At 39.7% G+C, this 23342-nt stretch overlaps 1 non-coding gene across 1 annotated transcript; it reads right to left on the bottom strand.

The window, feature by feature from the left end:
- Window positions 1–1145: 1145 nt before the first annotated feature.
- LOC145412024 (5S ribosomal RNA) lies at window positions 1146–1264 on the bottom strand. The gene has a single exon (XR_013899526.1). It is a non-coding gene; the product is annotated as a 5S ribosomal RNA (ribosomal RNA).
- Between the last annotated feature and the right edge of the window lie 22078 nt (window positions 1265–23342).

Here is a 23342-nt window from a genome sequence, read left to right as displayed (position 1 = left end):
GCAGGGCCCGACAGCAGAGCTGGTTTACCCCTGCCACATTATAACAGACCCATCCCCTTACCCACACCTGACCTGACTAGCTGATCAGACCAAATGCGGGAGAATATCCCCTCAGGGCTGCGTCATCATTTATTCATATCACAATTTCTCTCCATTTATTTCTGTCACGCACAGCCACTCTTCCTTGCTCAACAGACATCCCTCTCGCATCCAGCGCTCTCTTCACACTGTCCATCTATCCTATTGGTGGTCTTCCTCTCAGCCTTACACCTCTCACATCAGATCTAGTTATCTTTTTCACCAATCGCTCATTATCCATTCTCTCCATATGCCCAAACCATCGCAACACCCTCTGCTCAACTCTACCAGCCATCTCCCGAACAACGTCAGTTCTCCTTCGCACTTCATCATTTCGCACACGATCCATACGCGTCACTCCACACATACTCCTCAGACACCTCATCTCCATTACATTCAAACTTTTCCTCTCTGCTACACCCATATTCCATGTTTCAGCCCCATATAACGCAGTCGGTACCACAACACCCTCATACAGCCTTCTCTTTACATCCATTCTAAGCGAACGACATCTAAACACTTTTTTCATTCCTCCCAGCACCTTTCCTACTTCATTTATTCTAAACTTCACTTCTGCATCTATTCTTCCATCCACAGCAACATGTGACCCTAGATATTTAAAACACTCTACCTCCTCAAGCAACTCGCCATTCAAAACTATATTCATCCCCCTACCATCTACCAACCTCGTACACTTCATCACTTTACTCTTATTCTCATTTACTTTCAATTTCCTCCTTTCACACACCCTTCAAAACTCCTCTACCAACTGTCTCAATCTCTCCTCTGAATCAGCCACCAGTGCAGTATCATCTGCAAACAGCAGCTGCTTCAGATTCCACTCTCCACCATATACATGTACAGTATATATATAATATATATATATAGTTTATCAGTTTCTTTCACTTCTGAAATTGATCTGGCTGTGCATCCCACCATTCTGTGGTTCATTTATTCATTCATTGCCAGACGCCATGTATCCCAGACGGGGTGGCCAAGGGCTTAGAGTTAATTGTTTTACAGGGAGGGGCACTAATCCTCCACCAACCCCACTTGACACGTAGGGATGCCAACAGCATCTGGTGTTCCCAGGCGGTCACCCATCCAAGTACTAACCAGACCCAACGTTGCTTAACTTCGCTGATCGGACGGGAAGCGGTGTACTCAACGTGGTATGGCCGTTGGCACTTCCTATATTTACTTTGTTGATAACTGTGACATTTATGATCGTGTTATTCTTTTCTGCTATTAAGAAGTCCATTTTCTGTCTGTTCTTTTGTGAAAGAATGTGTTCATTATTCTAATATTATACATGTCAGCTAATTTTACCGCCCTTTTACCTCTGTCATTCCTTTCTTCCACTCAAAATTTTCCCTTACTTGGTTCTCCACTTTCGATTGGCCAACTTTTGCACTGAAGTATCCTATGGGTAGAGTATATCTGGTCTTCTCTTTTTCCATAATCTGGGACATGTCATCATGGGATGTTTCTATTTCTTAATCTGGGCTTTAAGAAGTCGATGCATACTTGTTTTATTTTCAGGGTGTATCTTTTGCCTAGTTTAATTACAATCCATGCTACTCTGTCAGATACACTGCCGAATTTAACAATGTTCACTGCAGAATTTCTGTTAATTAGAAATCCTACACCACTAATTCTTTCATTTTGCCTTCCTCTGTAGCAAAATTGGTGGTTGCTATCTTACAGCTGAATCATTTTTTTCCTCTTTTCTGTCGATTTCACTCAGATCTATAATATCCCAGCTAATTTTTCTTAATTCAGCCATAAAGGAATCAAGCTGGTAATATTCTGCGAGGCTTCTTACATTATACGTGTAGATCTTCATTATTTCAGTTTGTTTAACGTGTTATGTCGACACGGTGCCTCCTGACTTTCAGTGGCAAACATCCCGTAAGCAGAGGAGGCAGTGCAGCTGAATCGTTAGTAGACGATGATCCATTAGGAACGCCTGTGAAATCGTTAGCCGTAGAGTTCATGTTTGGTCGGGGGGATTGTGGCAAATAATTTCACCTCCCTGCCACATAGTTTCTGGTGAGATGTAATATTTGTGCCGCCTTATTTAGTACATTCGATGGAACCCTATATATCTATAGGAGGTCCCTTGGTTTGCACCATCTAAGACGGTACCTCGTATATCAGCAAGACCTACCCGGAAACTCGCCAGGTAGCAGTGGGATCCTGCCCCCCCCCTCTCTCTCTCTCTATCTATCTATCTATCCATCTATCTATCTATCTATATATATATATATATATATATATATATATATATATATATATATATATATATATATATATATATATACGAGGTCTGTTCAGAATGTATTCGACTTTAGGCTCTTGAAAAAATAATGTTGTGCTAGGACACTAATCTCCCCTCAAAGAAGTCCCATCTTGACTTAACACACGTAGGCCAGCCTTCTTTCCACTGCCTGAAATATTTTTCAAAGTCGTTTTCGGTTTCTCCTGCAGGTGCTTCATAGCATTCATGATCTCTTCTCTAAAATGAACGTTGCTCAAGACATGCTGGAGTTTGCACAATCGCAATCGCTACTGTCATCACTGGGAGAAGAGACTTAGGTTTACGGGTACGACCCAGAAACCAAAGCACAGTCGTCCCAGTGGAAGCATGCAGGGTAGGCTATAGCTCATGGTCATTCGCACCGCTACATTACTACATAGTTATATAATCACCACTACACGACATGGTCATAAACACCAATAAATTACACGGTTATAAGCACCATTACATAACACGACCATAAACATTAACACCACACATGGTCATAAGAACCAACACAACTCATGCTGATACACATCACCACACCACAAGCCGTAAACACCACCACATCATGCAGTCATACAATATACCACACCACATTGTCAACAACACTATCACATTTACATGGTCAAAAATACCGCCACACTACATGGTCATAAGGACTACCATACTGCATGTTTATAAGCATCACCTCTACAACATTAGGGCATGTACAGGAACATTCACAAAATATTTTCCACAGCCGTTAACATCAGACTACCAGAACCTGCTTGTTCACAATCTCCTTTCATTGGACAAACTTCTTCCTTTGTAAGAAAACTAAGCAAAAAGCTAAAGATTTCAAAATACAGACTCCTCGTTACTGTTTGCATAATGAGATTAAAATTATATTTCTGTATATCATAAGCCTTCAAGCCATATATGGAAACAAAAAGAACGCACTGATTATACAAACTTTTCTATTGACAAAAAGGCAGTTGTTCGGTCTTCATCAAGTTCCATATTTTACCAAAAGTCCTCCATCCTATTCCCAATTCGCTTGACCTGAAGCGCCTGTCCCACTTTGCAGGTAGTCCTCAACACATTCTATTTCTTCATCTGCTATTTTTATTGGACGGGAATGAACAAGTCTTTTACACATGATTTTCGCCTGCTTCATATTTGACATTATATCCCTGTAAAATAATCTGTACACAAACTTTTCTTGCTACTTTTTACTTACCAGCAGAGTCAATGATAGAAGTTCATAGTTCGTTTGATACGAGTAATTCCGCTAGTTACACCAATACTCACTGTTCTTTTCTTTTTCACTCCGATCTCCGTGTTATTCATTTCGCTATTTCTACAAAAGGGCACCTGTTTCAATTTCGGCACATGCGGATTTGCTCATAGTATTTTTCATGTCATTTCCCTTGACAATTAATTCAATGGTATTATTTCAGAGTCTGCAGCTACACATTTGCACACTCATTTTCATGGCAGCCCCCCTTGCCACTGCAGCAGTATTTTACTTTCAACATTTTCTTTCTCCTCCAGTGTCAGACGATGATAGTCATTTGAGTGACTGTTGGAACATAAGTGATAACTCCGAAGAACTCTGGTATTTATTCCTTCTAACACCAGACGATGTTTATTCATTTGAGAGTGATTTGGGAGCCTAAAGGCAACATAGATGACTTCACACCATCTCTTTGGCTATTTATTATACCTTGGCATTATCTTGTAGTTTCATATCGTTTTAATATCGACATATTACAGTTGGCATCCATAAAATGAAATGCTATTGCGATGCATATTGCAAGATAAATCGCTGAGGAAGTTGTGTTAGGAAATCTCCACAGACAATTAGAATACTGCCAACAGTTTTGCTACCAGGTCTCCAAGCCGGTGCACACTTATTCCCTCTTGTAGTTTTGTTTTCCATCTAACACCAGAACATGCATTTATAGCTAAGACGTATCAGGACCTTGAGATGGTTAGTTTTGGTACTCACGTTATTACCTACCTCTTGTTTTGCTTGCCTGGTCTCCTCGCCGGTACAGTAGTCACTGCTCCCTCCTTTTCTTTTTCTTGCAGCTTTAAATTCTGCGTCCAGCTTAATGTACCAAAGTTCCGGCACAACTCACACAAACGGCCCTGTTTCCAAGGCACCACGATTTTTCCTCGCACTTAACTCATACAGCCTTCCGCCTGTTTTCTTTCCCTCCTTTTCCTTCGTTCAGCTTTTAGCTCTTTCCTTCCTCTACCTCTTCCAAATTTTTTCTTCGTTCCTGTACCGCTACTCTTCTACTTGACGCCTTTTGTTTGTGCGACTCTGGACCATTCCCTGGGGCCCAGCAGTCCCCTGCAACGCGTGATAAAAAAATATGGACGTGGTTGTAATTTTGTGTGGCAGGTGGGATGCCCGTCATCGATGATTGATGTAGTGCAACATTCAAGTGCTTCGACACTGAGTGACAGTCCAAACGGTTTCCCTGTAATTCAGGAAACTATCTACCACATTGGGTGGTAATCATATAATCACAGTGAATTAGTTGGCTAAGATCCTCTACCCGCATGGGGGCCATGCGGGTTTCCATATGGGGGCTGGTTCAGTTTTATCACTCACATAACCCCCTTCACGGGCAAGCAAGACTGGTAATCTTCGACTCAAATGTCGGGACTGAGTTGCCTAGCCTCAGGCCCCTACGGTCATGATGAGGTAAAAAGATATTGGATGACAGATACATTGATGCATACGGTAGTTGACATTTTTTTTTTCTTTTTTTTTTCAAGACGCTCGTCATTTCAGATTATAATCATGTATTTTAACAAAAAGAAAATAATATCCTTTCATCTCGAGGTTCATTCTGGGGAAATCCAGAAGTCACACAGTGATAAGTCAAGTGATTAAGGTGGATGTCGGGTACACGGAATATATCTTAAGCCAAATGCTGATTGATAACCAATACTGCAAAGCGGAACGCATTGCCGTGGTGAAGCAGCCTCCTTCCTTTCCACTTCAACCATAATTTGCATCTCATTCCTTTAGGCAGTGCTCGAAGCTTCTAGGCAAAATGTAGTTTTAACAGTGGTAAATCTGGAGAGAAATTCTGAGTGACAATTCCTTCCACGTCGAAAACCATGAGCAGCGTGACCTTTTGTGAGTGGTCTTGACTTTTTTGGACAACTCTATTATGGCCCTGGGATCAGTTCGATGTCTGTCTATATATCATCCAATCCTTTTTCTGACCCATCAGGAGCGTAGGAGCCCGGGGTTAGACTACTCAGTCCCGACATTTAAGGGGGAGGGGCGTGATCAACATAATTCACCTGTGAGTGGCGTTATGTGAACAATAAGCCCCAGCCACTCCTCAGACCCAAGTACTTCCAGTCCTCATCCGGGTAGACCGACTCATCTCACTAGACCTCCTGGTGTCGTTTCGTTATATGGGTACCACCCAACGTAGTGAATTGTTTCCTGGTTTACAGAAAACCATGTGGTTTGTCACACACATCAAGTGATTGGCTGGTGGGGGTTCAGCCTACCGCACCAGTCAGTCAGGCTGGAGTATGAAATGATACGGTGCTCTTTTTGTCTAATGTGAGGATGTGTAAAGAAAGCTTGGCTCAGACACTGACGGTGCGCGAGTTATACACCTGCAGCAAGAAGTACTGAAATACTCCCTGTTTTAGTGATACATAATTATTTTATTGAATAAAACATAGTATGGTATTGCAAACCACACAGTTAAACTCTGATGGTCCGGACTTTATTGTGTACGACCAACTGGCACGGAATCAGACTGATTCTGAAAGTATTCCACGCTTTCTTGCATCCACATCGTCATGGCTTTTGTTAGGTGGGGCACAAATGAGGTATCATGAGAATTAAGGTTCTGTTTCATATATGATCAAGCATTTTCAATTAGAATCTGGTCTAGGATGATCTACCATTACATATCGTATTGTCCCTTAAAATCTGAGCACTTTTTCGGATCATTGATAAGGTAGCAACATCCTGTATGAAGATGTTACTACCATGAACGCCATAAACTGCATGCAGTTGCTGTTCTAACACCAGCAAATGCCAGTCACTATACGCTGAATTATTCTGTGGCAGGAAATGCAACCTACATATCCCCATAACACCACCGCAAGAGCCCCAGATCCTAAAATGGTTTGGGTGTTCCGTAGTGTTCTTGGTGTACTGTTGGTCATTTCTGCTGACTCCGTGGACGCCATACCCTAGCACCACTCACTGTAGCATACTGAAATGAACTCTAATCACACCACATGGCGTACCCACTGCTCTCGTTTCCATGAGCGATATTTCAGGGCAATTTCGTGATGAGCCTGAGCATTTATTCTGGCACCAGGGCAGCTCATCTCTTATTGGAGATGATGTTGAATGATACGACGTAGGTACATTGCCAGGATATCAGAGTGGCGGTGATTCTGCTGTTGTCATGCTAGGAGTCTTTTCGCCTCAGAAGCGTACATGTGACCTTAGAAGTCTTGTATGGTCAACCAGAACGTGGATACAATGGCAGAAACAGAACACCTAGCAGGCCACTTAATGCAGTCTTCAGTCTGCAGTGTTGCAATTACTGTTTGAATTTCATTAACAGGAACGATTACTTACTTGCTTTACAAGCTCAATAACAAACTGAATACATCTTTTACGAATAAATGTTTCATCATGAAAACTGCAACCCCACATTTCCCTCCCAAACTCATAACCCAGAAATCTTAACCCAAACAAGGCTGTGGGTTGAGGAAACGTTCTATTGAGTCACTTTCTGTCAATGTTTACTTTCTCCTCCGAGATAATGATCTTAGAGCAAATGTCATTAATTTTGTTGGATCATTCTCATCTGCTTCACACTTTTTCTTCACATACTGAACGTCTCCAAGCGTGTGCTCTAAAACCACCATAAACATGTAGTTTTTATCAAACAGCATTGAATAAAGGAGTTCAGCAGTATAACAGCGCTTTTCTTTCTGTAGAAGTTCAAGATGAGTTCAGAATTTTGATTACGGAAGCTTCAATCATCAACCATCGTGTTTGATTTAACTACACTAGTTTTAAGGAGATCTGTCTTAAATTAATCAAGCCCTAAAGCTCCATGACCTTATTTGTCTGACAGACGAGTATGAGAACTTTTTGAAAGTTTCTCTGAATAGAAAATTCGAGGTGCCGTGGAAGATCATCGCTTGCAGCATAAGAGACGACAAGATGCAGTGAATGACACACACATCTGACAGCAGCAATCGTGGGAATTTCGTTTTTAATTTCACATAAACACCATTATTAACATCGATCGTCACTGATGCATTGCCAGTCCCCGTTGTTAAAGGTTTCTGAAGGTCCAGTCCATTATTTCTTGAAGGCAGTTTTATGGAATCACATATTGCATCACCATTGCCTTCGCTGAGTTCAGTCATAACCAGTGTCACTACAGTTTTCATACTTTTGTTAGAATACTATCTAATGGCAATACCTAATAACTTTGTCACAGAAATCCCATTACCTTTATCAATCAGTAGGCTAAACTTTCTTCCATCTATATCAGCTCCCAGCTAGTTGATAAAGGAGAGGCACTCAACTTACAGACCACTACACAACACTTAGATCTTTTAAATTTCATACTTTTACATCATTTGCTGTCAGTGTAACATACTTTTCACACCTATGACAAATGGTCTGCTTCTCGTAATGCACAATGTTCTGCTATGAATAGAGTAATTCAGTCCTCCGATTCTCTGTCATTTCTTTTTCTCAAATAGAATAACGCTTTGTCTCTCAGAATTAAATGGTACTTCTGCTTTCCTGTAGTAGTGTTGCGCTGCTTTTCAGCGTCACTTAGTTTTCCACTCAAAGGACACTTGCACTATTTGCAATGGCTCCCAGTGTCGTTCTCCTTTTAGTGTACACAGCCACATATTATGTCCAGAAACATTGATCCACTTAGCTAGAAATCGCTGGATGTATTTCTTGCTCATTGTTTCTTAATAAGAAACATGAAGGATATTCAACAGTCAGCGTAACGTTCCTCACGAAAGGCAAGCTGCAGTCGGTGAGTCAGCGTAGGACGAAGGCGGTGTAATTCAAGTGGAAATTCTAACAGGAATATGACAGGACGGTCACGGTGAAAGGTACAATACGAATATGTCCAGAACACGAACGATCGCTCTGTTTGATGAGTGCCCACTATATATATATATATATATATATATATATATATATATATATATATATATATATATATATATATATATATATATATATATATATATATATATATATATATATTGTTTGGCTGATGTTTTTAGATAGTTTATTTTCAGTGGTTTGGTTAAAACATCGCCAAAAATGTAGCCAAATAATAGAGAAAGTAGTTGAAATGTCGCCCCAACTCGCTAAACGTCAGAAGAAGTAGCTGAGCGACTTTAAAATTCGTCATATCTAATTCTATGCAACACATACTGTATAAACATGGATCTCTATGACGAGGCTACAGAGAGTTGAACGATGAGTAACCAGAATGATGTGTAGACCGAGAAACAAAAAATACGAGGAACGGCTGGAAAAATTGAAGTTGTTTGACTCACCAAAGACAGATTGCAAATGGACTTAATTCAAGTACTCAAAAACGTTGAAGGACACGACAGTATGGTAGTCGATGAGTACTTCACAGTAGACCGTTCTAAATACAGTAGAGGTAACGGATGTAAATTATTGGCAAATGAACCCAAACATTTTTTTCTTCAACGGGGTCGTTAACGTATGGAACAAGTTACCTAGTAATGTGGTGGACAGCAGCACGGTAACAACATTTGAAAGTCACCTAGATAAGTATCAAACTTTTAATCCCAAACTCTGCACATTCGTGGCTGAATAATGCAAGAAGTTGATAGTTGTTTCCTTTCAGACTATGGTGAATGCAGCATCGACACTATAGTTTGAAATTAATATTACTCTTCCCTTACAGAATACAATAGTGTAGAAGAGTTTCACCTTACAATCTTTCTTATGACATTTCCATGAGAGTTGTTCTATGCCGCATGGTGGTCCTTCTCACTTTTTTCAAGCCGGCTTCGGCTGGAGGGTAAGGTGGGTGGGTTGGAGCCTTCTTGCTCTCCTGTCCGTATATCTACTCGTAGAATTAGATGTAGTCACAGACACTAACAAACTGACACTATTGGACCACTGGTTCTGCTGCTGTTTGCTTCCCTTTGTACTGCTTTATATTTTAGCTGGCATATGAGGCCTGTTAACTCCTCTTGATTAACGATTTATTTAGCACGTTATATTGTAATATTATTTGTTGTGTTGTTTTATTATGTGTTTAATATCTACATCCTTTGCATCGGTAACACAGAAGAGAATAAAAAGGTAAAATGTGCAAATTCAGTCGCTAAGGAAGTGTCACGGACTCTCCTAAAAGCCACTTAGAATACGACCTACGTTGTGATGCAAAGTTGTCCATCGTTTAGGTCTCCATAATAATGGACATAACACCCCGTTTCACCGAGCCAAGATTGTACAAGCTGCTCCCCACCACCAGACGTAACACTGGCGACCAGGAGATGTAAAACTTAAAATGTGAATTCACCATAACATCATTAACCAAAGATAATCTATATATGAAACACTGGACACATTCAATTGTTTACCACATAGACATACTTATAAGTCGATACCTTACTCGTGTAATGGCATAAAAACTGAACAGAATCAAAATCATAATCAATTAATCCACTTACAGTCGACTTAAGTTCACCTATTGCTTCACCTTTTCTGTTTGTCAGTCTCCTTTCCTGGCTAATATTCTTAAGATGAGAGAGGCCTGGTACGTTTATCCGTCAATAGATATTTCTTTCCGTTACCATGTGTCAGGGAGGAAAGTGATGGGCATGTCCTATGAGCTGAGTAAACGTAGTGTAACAGTAGGCAGCGCTTAGTCCTTAAATATGATGTTTTCTCAGTTCCCTACACACACACACACACACACACACACACACACACACACACACACACACACACACACACACACAGATATATAGTTAGATAGATAGATAGACAGATGTAGTTATATACAGTACTATATATACTATATGTAGTATACATACTTTCACACATAAAATAGGGTGGTGTTATTTGTGCATTACCCACTGTAGAACCACTCTTCCTTTTCAGATTGTTTTTCTGTTTTTCACCATATCCTCTTGTCCTGTATGTAATCAACGGAGCGTCATCCTACATTGTCATTTTATATCTCGTTCTTGTTACCTTTAGATGACTGTATGCAGCTTAGGAGATTTTTTTTTTTTCTCTAAAATCTCGAGTTAGACACACCCCTTTTTTAATCTAACAGTGCTAAATGTCTTTGTCCCTTGAAGTAATATTAAATGGAGGGACCAGAAATAATTTGGAAGTACATGTCACCCGAGTGAAGTAGTGAAAAAAGCAAGTCCATGCTTCATAAGTCACGTGAAACTCATTTTCGTTTATGGAAAAAAATAATGATGGACTTGACCCGGAAACATCCGTTTTTTTCCGCCAATCATCCCACATACACCAATGACGTATTTTAATTATATTTTTGCTATATTCAGAATATTAAAATAAGCATAAGAAATACGTTTCAAATTGGTGGAGGTTAATCTAGCTTTTCTTATCCCTTTCACTATAACAGGTTTCTCCTACTCTGAGTTAGATCGACTGGTGGAAGCATGAATTAACTAGAGAATGCATCAATAGATTACGTGGTTAAGCAACTCGAGCGAACGCGTTGCTTAGATGACCGTAATTCAGGCTGCTTTTAGAGCTTTAAACCCCACGCTACCTCTCAATAACCCTCTCGTATTTTGCCGAAGCATACTGAGTCTATATTCAACAGATGTTCACACTGATTAATCCACTGTATCAAGTTGATAAATTAGGTGAGAGGGAGTCACGGGATAGGGCTTGCATTCTTTATTTCTTTGACATTTCGGGCAACGGCTTCTATGTAGCCCAAAACGTTAAAGAAATTAGGGTTCAAGCTGTACCTTGTGTCTTCTTTTCATCCAACACATCCTGATATACGCAGCACTCAACAGAAGTGGAAGAAATGTGAGATGAGAGATAAACAACTAAAAGAAGAGATGCTACAAAGTCTCCTGAACCAGTAAGAAGAAAAGAAGTAGGCTTAATGTTAATGCACATCGACTACACGAGTCATTCAGGTAGATAATCAGTATTCATTACACTCCAATCTTTCACTGCCGTACGTCCCGCAAGAGTCGGCTTATACCCAGGTGCACATATGTAATGCGGCGTGACCAGGGAGGAGAGGGAAACATACTATGCCTAAGAGTCTGACCGGCCTGAATGTCGTTTGTGTCCTTCCCCTCGCTAGCTGGACTTTTTTGTGCCCTTTCTACTCTAACTTGACCTAAAATCGCCAGCTCTCCATCTTGCATGCTGAGTTGTAATAACCTATTTACACAACACCATCGATGCTAGTCGCGTAGAAAGAGCAATGAAAAAGGTTTGGAGCCATAATTTTGTCTTACTGTGCCACTGACGTACGTGAAATAATCTGCATTACGACAGAAATCTTTGCCAAGTTAGTGTAAGAGGACAATAGTCAACACTCCAACGTCCCCGCATCACTAGCACACATCCGATACTCTCAGGAGAGGACACGTGCCTCAGAGTTCCGCTACCCTGGGAATCAGTTTGACAGTTCAGTACTGCCTGTCAATCAGCATTATTAAGCCTTTCATGGTACAGACAACTTTAGTATTCTGTTCCACCTAAAACCACACGATTCTCCTCAGCTGCGCTTGAGTCATAAGTATCATATATACAGTATATACACATATACATAAATTATAGTATATATATATATATAGTATATATATATATATATATATATATATATATATATATATATATATATATATATATATATATATATATATATATATATATATATATATATATATATATATATATATATATATATATATATATATATATATATATATATATATATATATATATATATATATATATATATATATATATATATATAAAATCATCATCATCATCATCATCAGCCATAACTAGTCCACTGCTGAACAAAGGCCTCCCCAACCTTTGCCACGAATCCTTTGACTGAGCCAGTCTTTGCCACGTTTTCCCTGCAGTTTTCTCTATCTCATCTCTCCACCTCCTGTCTGGGCTTTTTCTGCTATGCTTACATTCTCTTGGTGTCCAATCAGTCAGCCTCTTGCTCCATCAGTTATCCCTTATTCTTGCTATATGACCTGCCCGCCTCCATTTCTGTTCTTTTATAACTTCTGTAATATTTTTTACTTTAGTCTGCTCTCTCACCCAAGTTGATCTTTTCCTGTCTCTTAAAGATATTCCCAACATTGACCTTTCCATTGCTCTCTGAGGACGGATTAATTTATTTTCCATTGATTTTGTCAGTTTCCAGGTCTCACAACCATACATCATAGCTGGAATTATACATTCGTTATATACTTTTCGTTTCATACAATCTGGCAAACTACTTTTCATAATGTCTCTATGTTTACCGAAAGCTTTCCATCCAATTGTAAAGCGTCTTTTTATTTAGCTATCATGATCTTTCGTTAATTTTAGTATTTGTCCCAAGCAGTTGTACTCCTTAACTTCTTCAAGAATTTCATCGCTTATTCTGATAACGCTCTTTGGTGTTTGTGGATTAAACATTACTTTAGTTTTACTTCGGTTCATCTTCAGTCCTACTTTCAGACTTTCTCTACTCAGGTCATTTAACATTTCTTGCAATGCCTCCGCTGTTTCTGAGATTAGGACAATGTCATTTGCAAATCTTAAATGGTTTAGCTTTTCTCCATCAATGTTCACTCCTTTGTTTTCCCAGTCTAGCTTTCTGAAATACTTTCTAGGCATCCTGTAAATAATTTTGGCGGAATTGTATCTCCCTGACGAACGCCCTTCTCAGTCTTAATTTTTTCTGAGTTCTTATGTAATTTAACTGACGCAGTTCCCTCTTTATATATGTTTTCGAGCAGGTTTACAATGTTCTTATTCACTCCTTGTTCTCACAATGAATTTATAATTGCTATGTGGTCCACTGAGTCGAAAGCCTTTTCGTAATCAACAAAACCTAAGCACAGTGGTTTATTATATTCTATAGTTTTCTCAATTAGCTGGTTCATTGTATGTACATGATCAATGGTCGAATACCCGCTTCGTAATCCTGCCTGTTCACGAGGTTGGTTTTGCTACAGAATTGTTGTTATTCTGTTCGTAAGGACTTTAGTGAAGAGTTTGTTAATATTGATAATAAGCTAATGGGTCGATAGTTACTAGGATCTTTTGAGTTACCTTTTTTGTAGAGTAAAATAACTATTGCATTACACCATGTTTTGGGAATTTTCTTCTGTTTTATGCAGTGGGTAAATAAGTGAGCAAGCCTATTTTGTACTTCTACTCCTGCATCCAACAGTAAATCTGTTACTATTCCATCTTCTCCCGGAGCCTTCCCTCTTTTCATATTTTTAAGACAAATATTTACTTCCTCTGGTGTTACCTCAGGTATTTCACTTGTGTCAACTGAAAAGTTAGCTATTGGCACTACTGTCTTTGATGCATACAGTTCTTTGTAAAATTCTTCAACTCTCTTCACCATCTTATCTCGGCATTTAATGATTTCACCGTTTTTTTTTTTTTCTTTCAGTGATGTCATTTGTTGCTTTCCTAGTGCCATTTTACTTCGGACCTGTTTCAGACTTTTTCCATTTTTAATGGTTTCTTTGATATGGTCCATGTTTCTCTTTCTTTTTCTTCTCTTTGTCTTTTGTTGATAAGTTTATTTAATTCTGCTCGTTCTGTTTCGTCTTTCTTTGTCTTTACTTTCATTTCCTTTCGTTTTTTCATAAGCTCGAGTGTCTTTTCTGAATACTTCTTGGCTTTGGTTGTATTAAGTTTTCCTACTACCTCTGCTGATTCTCTTAGCACTTTTGTTAGTCTGTCATTCAGCTCATCAATGTCACATTCAGCATTTCTTAGAGCCTGAAATCTGTTCCTTATTTCCAACTGAAAGGCTGTTTTGTTTTCGTTCACTATTATTGGGCATATCTTTTTATCTTTAATCATCATCTTTCTTTCATTTCTGAAATTGAATCTGGCTGTGCAACCCACCATTCTATGGTCTATCTATCTATTGCCAGACGCCTCAATCCCGTTTGGGGTGGCCACAAACAAATCGCCTCCAAGTCGCCCTGTCCCCCGCCATTTCACTGCCCTGCTCCCAACTCACACCCCCCTCTCTCATATACCTCTCCACCCCATCCCTCCATCTCACTTCCTATATTTACTTTGTTGATAACTGACATTTGTGATCGTGTTATTCATGTCTGCCATAATGAAGTTGATTTCATTCTTTGTTTCTCCATTTGGGCTTCTCCAGGTCCACTTTCTTCCTGTTCTTTTGTGGAAGAATGTGTTCATTATTCTCATGTTAAACATTTCAGCAAAATTTACCAGCATTTCTCCTCTTTCATTCCTTTCTCCTACTCCAAATTTTCCCATACATGCTTCTCCATTTTTCGACTTCCCAACTTTTGCATTGAAGACTCCCATTAGTATACTATATGTTGTATTTTCATCTTCCATTATCTGGGAGATGTCATCATAGAATGTTTCTATTTCTTCATCTGGGCTTTGAGAAGTTGGTGCATATACTTGTATGACATTCATGGTATATTTTTTGCATAGTCTAATGACAAAAAATGCTGCTCTGTCAGATACACTGCTGAATTTAACAATGTCAGCAAGATTTCTGTTAATTAGAAATACTACACCACTAACTCTTTCATATTCCTTTCCTCTGTAGTAAAATAGAAGTTTGCTGTCTTCGAGATGAATTACTTTTTCTTCCTTTCTGCGGATCTCACTCAAACCTACAATATCCCAACTAATGTTTTCCAGTTCATATATATATAGTGAATGTACAGCGAGGTTAGATGGTGAGGAATTGGAAAATGTGAGTACGTTTAAGTATTTGGGTAGTGTGATGAGTAAGGATGGAGGTTTGGAGGGTGAAGTGCTTGAAAGGGTACAGCAGGGAAGAAAGGTTGCTGGTTCCTTGAAAGCAGTGATAAGAAACAGGGAAGTGAGCATGGAAGTGAAAAAGTTACTACATGACAGTATTGTGATACCAACTCTAACGTACGGAAGTGAAGCTTGGACATTATTGGAAGGACACAAGTCAAGAGTGAGAGCAGTGGAAATGAGTTATTTAAGAGGAGCCTGTGGAGTCACGTGGAGAGACAGGCTGACGAATGAGGATATAAAGGAGCGTTGTGGTGTGGATGTGGATGTGATAGGAAGCGTTATGAGGAACACACTGAGGTGGTTTGGCCATGTGGAGAGGATGGAGGGTGAAAGACTGACGAAGAGAGTGTATGTGAGTGAGGTGGAGGGGGGAAGAGGGAGGGGGAGGCCAAGGATGAGATGGAGGGATGGGGTGGAGAGGTATGAGAGAGGGGTGTGAGTTGGGAGCAGGGCAGTGAAATGGCGGGGGACAGGTCGACTTGGAGGCGATTTGTTTGTGGCCACCCCAAACGGGATTGAGGCGTCTGGCAATAGATAGATAGATATATATATATATATATATATATATAGATAGATAGATATATATATATATATATATATATATATGCAATGAAATCACTTAACATGCGATTCATATATATGCTGTTATCCACAAGGAAAAGGAAACACGAAATATCCCAAGCGTTCTCGTGTATTCACATATTCAGCTCTCCCTGAAGATGTGAATACAGGAAAGCACTTTGAATATTTCGTGTTTCCTTTTCCTGGTGGGTGGAAGAGAGACATTCATTAACCCGAGGCATCCCATCAATGATGGGTACGTTGCAACATTTTGTCACAGCTAGTCCCGTCGATGTACTGGTATGTCGTGCAATTGCAAGGTTCATAATTTGCACAATTTTCAATTTTCACGCGTGATTTTTCGTACATATACACGGGACACCTTCCTCTATTCCTCTGCAATATGCCAGGCAGGGACAATCCCTTACACTGCATAATCCCCCCCCACATGCCATTGTCTCGGCAATTCAACTGTTACCAGTGACCTCGCCAAGACATTCAGGGCCAGGGTGATTCCCCAATTGATGACTATGTGGACGACAAAGTTTACATAGCATTAGAGGAAGAAACAGCCAGAAATGATGATCAGGTAATGTCGCCAAAAAAGGTCAGGTATGTTGATGAGTTAGTGAGTGAAACAATGCTTATAATGCCTATATTACTGTTTGAAAACCAATATGCTCTCATACTACATATAAATTCGTACCAAATAAATAAATAAATCCCGTTTTGAGTGGTGTGGAATAGTTACCCTCCCATAGAACTCGTTTTCTTTGGAGCCAGCCTGATAGAAAACTCATTAAGGTAAGGAGGTACTGCTACCTGTATCGAGTATTTTAAACCTCAGGTGAGCGATTTCTCTATGAATTTTCGAAGTTTCTCACCAAAAGCGGAGGTTTTAGCCAAAAAAAAAAATTCCAAAATAGCTTGGGATTGGGGGGTGTCGGAGGTGTGAAATAGCTCAGGACGTGATGGGTTTAGTGGGGTTTCTTACAGCCTTCATTAATTTCGGCTTTAGCAGTGGACTTTTATAACCTGCATACAAATCTTTGGTAGCAGCAATATTATGATTAATATGACGCACATGACCTGAACTGGTTGAACATTCATTTTAATCTTATTCTGCAACGACAAGCTTGAATTCCTATGACTCCCTATCAGCTGAATGAAAATGCCTGTCTTTAGCCACAATGAAGTGTCTCAGCTACGGGAGGATTAATGTCTGTGTTATTGCTAGCAGGCTTCTGTGACTCCACCGGCAAAATAAAATACCCAGCTTATAGCTTTTCGACAGTCTGTTCAATATTAAGCGTGACCACAAAACTAAAGAATAAAGTATAATAGTGACAATGAATGTTAAGATTTTTAATCTTACCGATTGTTGGTTCTATTCAACTTACTCGTTGATAATATAAATGGTACTCGACTTAGTCTCCCCTCAATGATTGATAGAATATTCACCTCAGTAAAAACAAAAGGGGGGTGGTGTTTTGACTTGGTATAATAAAGGTTAATTGTTTAAGATAGGTTTGGTAGCATTTGTAGTTTTGGCCGAGTCGAGATTAAGTCAGTACCACGTGTGGTCGTTTCCCCAAAGCGGAGGAATCTTGAATTGGAAGGGGAGTGAGTTATGCATGAGAGGATATAATTCCCTTGATTGGGTAAAAAAAAAATGACATACTTTACTCTGCTTTAATAATTCTATACTGGTTTTCAACAGACATTTTTGATTACATGACCTTCAGTCATATGGAAAGGGGTTGTAAATTAAAACCATGGTTTGGACAAACATCATACAATATTGTCACCAGGCGAAACAAATGGAATATTCAAGTGATTTCTGAGGTCATCATACCTCACTCTTTATTGTCGGTTATTCTTGGGCTTGTCAATAGTCTCAAGACTGGGACATTTATGGGTTTGGGTTGTCTTTTCGGGCTGGCATAGCCTCGACCCAAGAAAAATAATCACTCGTGTTCTATTTCGTCCGTGTAGTATAATCTCATCATGCAATTCAATATAATTCACAATCACTATCAATTCCTAATTATTAACAATTCATAATCATCATTAATGCATAATCACCAAATATACATAATCACTCGGGCTTGTTTAGCCTCGAGGAACAACTCAAAAATTACATTTTTGCTCACAACCACTAAGTTCCCTTCAACACTCCCAATTTTCTAACATATTAATATAAGAGAAAGAAAACGGTTGATGAGTTTGAACTTCGCCTTTCCATTACATGATCACATCACTTTTCAAATTTCTATACCTTATCTACAAAAAAAAATAAAGTTCACCTGATAGATCAATAATACCATTTCTACTCCATTCAGTTTATAAATAATTCATGGGTAGTGTAAGTGTGTATGTGAGACGTGTCTATGGGCAATACCACGAGATGGCCTCGTGCACACCCCGACGTTACGGTGTCTGTGAACTGAACCAACGTCTGTTATACACGATGTCTGAGCAGCGAGTCTCTTCGTTAAGCTTTTAACAACATTGCTTCATATGGTTCACGACAAGTAAGGATTAAACAAGAAAAAGGGGGGAGGGGAAAGGAGGAATGTGTACAGCTCACCTGAACCAACGTCTGTTATACACGATGTCTGAGCAGCGAGTGGGGCCTCTCGGGCACCAAGGGACACCACTGCCAGATCAAATGAGATTGTGTTTTTGCGATATGGTGGGTTTTAATTCTCTTCACTATTCATATAGTAGTGTACACATGACGTTAGGACTTTTGATCGAATTGGGGAAAATTTGGGATTCAATCCTTACCTAATTTAAATACTGAATTTACCACCATCCCGCCTTGAGTTTGGGGTAGCTTATGCCATCTAGTGACGGCTAAGGCAAGCGGGATTATTTGATCCTCACAAATGACATTAGTTTGGCCTTTTTTGACTATTAATCTTACATATTTGGGTTCTAGCAGCTTCATTAGTAAGCATTTCACAACTATGATGCGGAAAGAATTGCATACCCATTATCATTCTGTTTAAGGTTTAAACTTGGCGCCCAACAACGACGCACAAACAAGGGGAAAGGCCGCACACTCTACCAGATGGGGGAATTCCCATAGCTCAACACTCACAATTACATTACCCATGCATAGATACAGAGATGTATACATATAAAAATAAAGTTAACCCTACATCAATCATTAACATATGAACTACTACTTAGGACAGGAATTTATATACTAGTATTCAGATTACACCCTATCTAACTTAGAAATTACGGTACCCCTAAACATATACATGAATACTAAATTTGTGGCACTACAATAAACCTTTAAAAAATCATCATTCCGAAAACTTCAGTACGGACTGTTTCTGTTTCATCATTGTGGACTATTCTAATCTAGTCTGGCGGGAACAGATTAAAAATATAATAAACATTAATTAACTGAGAGATTAACGTTACTGACTTTGACAGCGCTTCCATGAGAATTTCTTCTCCACTTTAGTTTTTAAAAATCTTGTTTGCACTAACGTTAAAAATAAATCCGTTGCATTCATCCTTGGATCCTCAGGCATCATAGTCCAGTAGCGCAATTATCGGCCTGTTTTAGGTAAGGAGATACTATCCGCCCATCAGTTTCCCTGTTTGGGGGGATTTTTATTTGCATTTCCCTGAACTCAATTCTGCAGCGTCCGTATTTGTAGTGGTTCTTGTATTTGTTCCATCTTTTAATACAACACAATATTTTGCTATCGCAGTTATCGGTCTATTTTGGTTAGGGGCTTTCCACCTCACCGATTTTTCCTGTATATTTGAACTGTTATTAACATTCCTACTGTACTTAAAATAATCTTAAGTATTCGCATTAGTATTTTAATAGCTCTTTTACCTACCAATCCTCTAATCTGGCATCAGTTTCAGCTGGCTCACGTATCGACTAAATCAGGGTTCATCCATCTTTTTTCTGTCTGCCTTCTTGAATTCCTGTCTGTATCATCACTTGCATAAATCTGAAGTATTCTTAATCACAAATGTTTTCCCTGTAACCCTTAATCCTTGTCTTTGGCTGTTCAATTATCGCTCTATTTTGGGTAAGGCTTCTCCACCCAGCCATTATTGTTCTTGTGCTTTCCTTCTACTCTTTTTTGCCTCTCAGGTCACGCACCCGAGAAGGCTATATTCTGCACACGCTGTGAAAATGATCGGGGTGGGGTGTCAATCTCGGGTTGTCTGTAGATGGGACAATACGGTAGCTCTTCTTGCGGTGGGGAGGAGGGTGTGATGCTCAGGGCAATAACCTTCTCGTGAGGTTTGGCTGCTGGGGAACATAAATGGTGCTGTAAAGGCGGAATGTAAAGGAAATGGATAAAGTAATATGTAACAGGAGAGAGAGAGAGAGAGAGAGAGAGATTAATGACTTAAAACATGCACAGTTTTCAAACGAAATATTAATTATTTAACAAGATCAACGGAAATCAATTTCATATGAAGACGTAGACTGCAGTAAAAATAGACACAGAAAAGATCAAAAAACACTTTATGCGTACACTCTTGCATATAATTATTTAAACAACAATGGAAACATTGCAAGACAATATAAGGACGACCTATTAAGTGGCCTAGTGCTAGGAAGAAAAGACAGGAATAATATATATATATATATATATATATATATATATATATATATATATATATATATTGGCTCAGTCGGTAGAGATGTGGCCTGCAGTCCTACCGGACCCAGGTTCAAATCCCCGCTGGGGCAGGGAACGGTTTAAGGATTTGAATTTGATAAAAACAGACCAGAAGACCCGCTGACATGTTGTAAAAATACCCCCGCTAATACTAATACACCAGTCCTGTATGAGACAGCCCTAGCATGTATTCAATATGGACGGTGGGTGTTAGCAACAAAATGGTGAGATGTAGAGGTGTATGGTACGTAGGAGGACTACTGGGCCTTGAGAGCTGAATGTGAAGTCTATGCCCAGAGTCGGACACATAAAATATATATATATATATATATATATATATATATACTGTATATGCGAGGAAGAAGGAACCAAAGGCCACGAGCCCGCAGTTACTGTTCCTTCCAAGAGAAAAACAAAATACAAGAGAGAGTCAATTCGAGATCCGATCATATCGAGATACCTGGACACACTACGTTTGAAAGATTGGAGATCATAGGAAGCAGGAAATACAGACAAAGGGAGACAGTTCCAGAGCCGACATGTTGCAAAAATGAAGGACTGGGAGTAACTGTTAACTCTTGCATTAGAGAGTTGGACAGAAAAGGGATGAGACTTTGCTGCTAGATGGGTGCTACGCGCCCGTCGTAGAGGTGGAGGAATGCATGCAGACAGTTCAGAGGAGCAGTGACCATTGAAGTAACGATAGAAAAGAGATAAAGATGCAACAGTGCGATGAAGAGACAAAGGTTGAAGGGAGTCAGTAAGAGGAGGAGAGTTAATGATTCGAAAAGCCTTTGGCTCCATCCTATTGAGAAGAGCTGTATGTGACGAGCCTCCCCACACGTGAGAGTTGTACTCCACACAGGGGCAGACAAAACCCCTGTATAGAGTCAACAATTGTGCAGGGGTAAAGAAGGAACGGAGTCGGCTTAGCACACAAAATCTCTTGGAAGCAGGTTTTACGAGAGATGTAACATAATCTTTCCAAGATAAGTCCCGAGTAAATGAAACCCCAAGCATTTTCAAGGATGATGCAGGATTAAGCTGAATATTATTAAACATTGGTGGGTATACCTGTGGAAGATTTTGTCGGGTTGAAAGGTGTAAAAACTGAGTCTTTGATGCATTAAAAACAACCAGATTACTTTTACCCCAGTCAGAGATACGAGCCAAGTCAGATATTAGGTGTGCCATAGCCTCATCCATTGTGTGTTGAAGTAACCGCTGAGATGGACATTGAGGGAACCGAATGGAAAGGTGAAGGGTGGAGTCATCAGCGTATGAGTGGATAGGGTTAGATGTACAGCTTAGAAGGTCATTGATGAATAAAAGGAAAAGTTGGTGATAGGACAGAGCCCTGAAGAACACCACTGTTGTTAGATCTAGGAGAAGAACGATGGCCGTCAACAACAGCGGCTATAGAACGACCAGAAAGGAAGCTAGAGATGAAGGCACAGAGAGAATGATAGAAACTGTAAGATGGCAGTTTGGAAATTAAAGATTTATGCCAGACTCGATCGAAAGCCTTTGAGATGTCAAGTGCAATGGCAAAGCTTTCGCCAAAGTCCCAAAAGGAGGATGACCAGGTTGTGATTGGAAAGATGTTTTAAAATTTTTTATTAAGAATTGACTCAAAATCTTTTGAGGAACAGGATGTTAAAGCAATTGGATGAGAGTTAGAGGGTTGGGAATGATCACCCTTCTTTGGGACTGGCTGCATTAGAGCAAACTTCCAGCAAGAAGGAAAGGTACAAGTTGATAGACTGTGACGAGTTGGTGCGATCACATATTTAAATAAACTCGTGATATTGAACTTGGTGGGAAACCGTGAATTCTAGTGGAATCCCAGTATGTATCACTCAGTCAACCGCCACGTATTCACCCGATCGGGAGTGTTTTTCAGGACATTTTTCACTATTTTATAAGTGATCGTCTTTGTGCGCGACATTAGCACCTCCGCCTGAGTGATTTATTATGGGTGTGTTTCGCTCACTTCTAGCCGTTACCAGTTAGCAGCTGGCTTCAGCCCTCGCCTCACAATTTGAATTCAGTCATGATTAGAGCACCATGGGACTAGGTCATTGGCCCAGCTTGGAGTAGTGTGTGTACAGCAAGTTCCTGATCCCCACCTAACGTGAATTGGCGAGAGGTTCAGTGAGGCAGCGTCCTTCCTCAGCAACGACTCCCAGTTCCCGCTTAGCCCACTCTCTGACCAGTATTTCTTTTCGTTTTTCCTAGGTTTAAGAGTTTAGCTTTTGAGTGAGCAAGTGAATGTGTTCTCCTTATTTTTGAATTCATAATGAAACATGTAACGTAAATTTCTTTCATTGTAATCAATATATTAACAGTTCTTTTTCTTGACCTTAATGTAATGTAAACTCATGTTTTATTTCTCCATTAAGCTTATTTCACTTATAGCTCCTAGTTTGCATAAACGCTTCGCATTATTCACAACTGATACTTAGGCCAGTCCTTTTTATTAACTTAAATCCGTTGTGCCATCTAGGAGTTGACTGCACCAGCAAGAACCTGTTTATCATTAATAGCATTAGTTATTGATTGTCAGGGGTAGAGTCACTTTCTCCAGAGGCCAACAGTACTAATAAACGGCATGTGTGAATAATTAGTCTCT

The sequence above is a fragment of the Coenobita brevimanus genome, chromosome 91 (genome assembly GCF_032717465.1).
Source record: "Coenobita brevimanus isolate Jiangsu-jjx chromosome 91, ASM3271746v2, whole genome shotgun sequence".
Lineage (NCBI taxonomy): Eukaryota > Metazoa > Arthropoda > Malacostraca > Decapoda > Coenobitidae > Coenobita > Coenobita brevimanus.
The sequence above is the reverse complement of the archived record's forward strand: the minus strand, read 5'-3'. Positions and strand labels throughout refer to the sequence as shown.